Source organism: Gigantopelta aegis, chromosome 6 (genome assembly GCF_016097555.1).
Source record: "Gigantopelta aegis isolate Gae_Host chromosome 6, Gae_host_genome, whole genome shotgun sequence".
NCBI classification, from domain to species: domain Eukaryota; kingdom Metazoa; phylum Mollusca; class Gastropoda; order Neomphalida; family Peltospiridae; genus Gigantopelta; species Gigantopelta aegis.
Window position 1 is genome coordinate 49358737 of NC_054704.1, and position 5658 is coordinate 49364394.

Below are 5658 nucleotides of genomic sequence, written 5' to 3' on the forward strand. Positions count from 1 at the left end.
ACATCAAAACACCGGAAGTACACGTGCTTTGGCTTTGCGAGCTAACAGCCAATTGAAAGGTTTCTTACTAATATAACTGCAATCGGCTCACGTTATCGTGCGATGGCCAAGCACCAATGAAGGACCCCGACAACCTGTTATCGCACATGATTACGAATGGTTCGAAGTGTCGGCCTGGCGACCATGAGCAGCAGGGTTAAACATTGGTCACGCCATAGCGACGATATGACAAATCAAGTAAACTGTATGGACCCTTCAGACTGCTCATGAAAGTTATGTGCAATGAAACTTGAACACTGCGTTGTCAAAATGTTTTTTTCTTTCTGGCAAAATGGGGTCACAGCGACTCAGCCTCTAGCACTGGAGTGGGGTAGGGGGATCTATATTTTTTAAATCTTTATTTATTTAGAGTCGGGAGGGGCGTTTTCGTTTCGGTTCCCTTCAGTTTGAAACACGCACACTCATAAAAATAAAAATTATACATGGGCCACATATCATGGGTGAACCAGTTTCGGTGAGCATAAGTATTCGGCTCTAAACTATCTCAATATTTATAAACAGACCGTTTTATTCTAATACATTTTTAGTAGTATTTCCACGCTTCAAATAAGCAGTAAACTGGCCGTTATGTAGCAATTTTCACCGCACGTGAGTCAAACACTAGTTAGGAGTACATAATCATAGGTCGAGTGCGTAGGGTCGATGCTCCGCACCATGGAACGTACAGGCAGGGTGGAGATGGGCAGTAAACTAATTTAGATCTGGTTATAGTTGGTCAAGTCCCTTCCTTCGGTAATCGTTTGATTTGGGGGTGTATAATCGGTTCGAGTTCATAGTGTCGCTACCCCGCCTCAGAGGAATGCCAGCTGGTTGGGAGTTTGACCCATGTCTCTGTTTTATGACTGCCGGTTTTTGACAGGAGCCCATTATTATTAGCGTCACCCCCCCCCCCCCCCCCCCCCCCCCGCCAACCGGCCGTCTGTCATCCGATTTGGAGTGCATATCGTGGTCGAGTGCTTAGGGTGGCTGCTCCGCCTCGGGCAACTGTTGGCGTGGGGGTGGTGGTGGTGGACTGCATTAGAGTTTAGGTGCACCATCCCACAGACAGGGTAATACATACCACGGCCTTTGATATAGGGCCTACCAGTCTTGGTGCACTGGCACCGGCCTCGGTGGCGTCGTGGTTAGGCCATCGGTCTACAGGCTGGTAGGTACTGGGTTCGGATCCCAGTCGAGGCATGGGCTTTTTAATCCAAAAAACCATTTGGGGGAGGGGGGGAAACCACAATGACATGTGGCTGAAGAACATAAACATTCCCGAAGGGATTCCTCGGATTCTCCAACGTAAACAATAAAAAAATAAAATAAAAATATGACTGTCTTAAAATTTAGTGGGTGGGCGGGCCCCCGGCCCCCCCCCCCCTCCGACCCGCCACTGAAAACAATCTACACCCAGAACATCGTTCAACTCACTCCGCACGTCAACAATACTTACAAAACTGAAAGGAAACCACTGACGTATTTGACTATTTGGCTCTTCTAGGCCATTATTATGGTTTTCGCCCCTCCTCCCCCGCCCCCAAACCAGTGGCGGATCCAGAAAATCCATTATTGGGGGGTGGGTGGGGTGGGGGCAGTGACATGAGGTGGAATGCCAAGGGAACTTTGGCGGAGGTTTGGAAGGGGATTGTAAAAAAAATGAAAATTAATATATAATAAAATTATAACTATCACACAATTTGGGGGGGGGGGGGTCTGGGCCCCCTAGATCCGCCCTGTAATCATATTATTAGGATACTCAAAGAATGCTCGTTTTACAGCACCTTTATACATGAAATAGAGTACTGTTAAAAGAGATAACCGTTATAACAGTTGAGGCTGCTGTAACTTTTAGAATATTAAATATTTTCTGTACCTCCAAAGTGTTTTTGTTTTTCCTAAATAATAATAATAATAATAATAATAATAATGTATAGGCTATAAGGTACGTGTGCAGAAAATTATGCAGGAGGGCTATACTGTTGCGATCGGAGTTTCTACGGCGTTCAAGTCGTGCTTGCGTGAAAAATATATTGAAAAAAAAAACAACCCCAGAAGAAAGTTCGCATGGGGGGGGGGGGGTCAACCGCCAAAACCCTCCCCCGCACACGCACCTGTGGCGTAACGTGACATTTATTCGTTTCCACATAAGGCTTAAAAAGTTTGGATTGTGAATTCGTAGGTGATTATGCACTCAAAAATAAATCTTACATGACAAAATGTTTGAAAACAAATCTATTCAAGCAACGAACAACGTTTAAATTAACTGAAATATCAACAACGCTGTAACTTTAAATAAATACACGTACATGTATGTGAAGAGGACCACCCATTATAAAGAAAGAAATGTTTTATTTAACGACGCACTCAACAAATTGTATTTACGGTTATATGGCGTCAGACGTGGAGGAAACCCGCTGTCGCCACTTCATGGGCTACTCTTTTCGATTAGCAGCAAGGGATCTTTTATATGCACCATCCCACAGACGGCCTTTGATATACCAGTCGTGGTGCACTGGCTGGAACGAGAAATGGCTCAACGTTGATCGATCCCAGACCGACCGCACATCGAACGAGCGCTGTACCTCTGGGCTACGTACCGCCCCTACCCCTTATAAAAGCAAATTTTCTTCTCTTTAAATTTTTAAAATATATTTTCGAGAATCACCCCCCCCCCCCCGCCCCAGAAACTTCGCTCGCCACACTGTAGACCCCTGCATAGTTTCTTACCTAGCTAGTTGTACATATGTCCACCCTTAATGTATATTACATACGCACACTTACCTTCTGATAACCAGTAATATATTAATTTGTAAGTACCTTTTTGACAATTTAAGTGTAGTTAGGTTAAGCTGATAACTGAACAAGTGTTGAACTCGAGACGATGATATATAGAGATAGTGTGTTCACGAGCCTGGATTAATTTGTACGTCGAGCGTCTGGCTCCAGCTGTCGTGGTATTACAATGACGATGTGTAACACGTTGCCAAACATGTTGCATACCGGGCTGTTCTCTTACAGGACAGCACTGGCAACACATTTCAGCAAAGTAACATGCTTACATAATTGCCAAAACTCGTTTAGGAAATGTTTTATTTAACGACGCGCGCAACACATTTTATTTACGGTTATATGGCGTCAGGCATATGGTTAAGGACCACACAGATATAGAGAGGAAACCCGCTGTCGCCACTTCATGGGTTACTCTTTTCGATTAGCAATAAGGGATCTTTTATATGCACCATCCCACAGACAGGATAACACATACCACGGCCTTTGATGTACCAGTCGTGGTGTACTGGCTGGAGCGAGAAATAGCCCAATGAGCCCACCGACGAGGATCGATCCCAGACCGACCGCGCATCAAGCGAACGCTTTACCATTGGGCTACGTTCCGCCCCTAAACTCGTTTAGAGTCTGCTAGCTATTTCTAAAAGCGCTCATACAATAATGGTTATTACTTAGGCGTCGAAGGCGTTGCCCCCTCCCACCCACGGAGTTCAAAGGCGATCTAGATATGGCACTGAATGAATTAGGGGGGATTGGGGGGGGGGGGGTCCCTTCGTCAGCTCAGAAGAATATGACTAGAGTTGATTAGAAACAATCTAAATTAATAGATTAATAGTACTAAGCAAGTGGTTTTATATTAAGAAAACATTAAAATCTTACAACGTTTTTTAAAAAAAAAACACACAAAAAACAACACGAATCTAAAGAACAAAAGTGAGTTAGACACGCTTTCGAGTTAAAAGATAAATATATTTAACGGATACGAGTGTAGTATTCTATTTCTTACATATCTTCAAAAACGAAATTTAAAAGAAAGTTAAATGTATTTTCTAACTAAAACTTATTTACATTGGTTGGTGTGGCTTTTGGTGCGTCCGAGTCACTGCAGTGGAGCAATCGGATGTCTTTAAATCCTCAAGAATCATTGATACACCGATACACACGCGCGCGCGCGCACACACACACACACACGGTCGAACCTGTTCTAGCGGCCACTTGTAATCAGAGGTCGCCTAACGCAAGCGGCTACTCTTTCCCCGAGCAAATAATTTTTAATGTAAATGCACTCGTAATAAGTAGTCACCTGTCTAACGCAGCCAGTGGCCACCTAAATTGGATCCCAAAATGCTAATACCAGTATAAGTGGCCACGTTCAGTAAATGTCTACTGTTCTACTATGCAATCTTCATACCTTCATACCTTCACGGATCTATTCAGTCCGACACTCCCACTTTGTATCAATTAAGAAATCTATGTCGGATGATTAAATATAAAAACAAAAATGTCTCTCTTTTTTAAGTTGAATAGCGGAAAAAGTGTGTAATGCTGAATTTAGAATTTTTTTTCACAAAATCAGTTTATTATCTTGGGTATAGATGGTAAAATTTACAAGTTGATACATGTCTTGCAATACAAACCGTAATGTCACCCCCCCCAAAAAAAAAACCCCAACCCCCCCCCAAAACACCCCCAACAAAACAAAACAAAACAACCACACACCAAAACCCCCCCACCAAAACAACAACCAGAGATTAACAAGTTGATACATGGCTTGCAATAAAAAAAAACGTAGTCACCCCCAAACCCCCCCCCCAAACAAACAAACAACAACACCCCCCCCCCACCACCAAAAACATAATAAAAAAAATAGCCTAAATAATAAAAAAATCCCAATCCAACCCAAAACAACTCAGCATTACGTACTAAACGATGGTCGTACCGCATCTTTCTATTATGCTAAGCGCACACCGGCCAGACAAGACGGTCTTGTCGGCGATAACGCCAACTCGAAAAAAAATCGGCGCTCAATAAAATTGGGGTGGAAATACTTTTGTGCGATTGCGAATAGAGTTTCGAACATGTCCGTCCCGGGGCCTGTCTCTGGATAGCCAGTGACAGAAAAAATTAAGGGGACAATTTTGAAATTTACATCCAAAAATTAAAAAGTGCGCCTTTAAAATTTTGATGCGCATCTCGAAATAATTTAATTAATAAAACAAAATTCTGCTCATTAAATTTGGTCACTAGATTAGATCGGGCGATCAAAAAGAAATTAGATAGATAACTAGTTTAACGTGTTCGTGCACCACCAGGGCCTCGAACACGCTCATCCCGAGTCCGACCTCCGATAAGATCGGTGGCCTGACTCGGGATGGGGAGGGCAAGGGTAGTGTTGAAAACGGGCAGAATTTTGAAAATAGCAATTACTAAAAAAGTTAGTAGAATAAAAAAAAAATGTTACGAGCCAAAAATAAAAAGAATTGACTGCTCGGCGAATATTTATATAATTTTGAGCATTTTAGGACAGTCCAAAAATAAATAAGAGAAAGAAGAGAGGATCGGACTATTTAAAGGAGAGGACAATTAAGGCATTTGGCCTGGTATGCATATTCAACGATATATAATGCACATTATTGCTTAATATCAACAAGTATAATCGTATAGTTAATTAATAAAACGGTTAAATGTGACGGCTATTATATTTAACGGGCGCAGCCATTTTGTACCATCCCAGTGAATACGCCCTCTGGCGAGCTAGTGGTTACGTAATACCTAACGTGTCACGTCAGGAATTAGTATTCGAACTGAAGAAACAAAACATACCTGCTT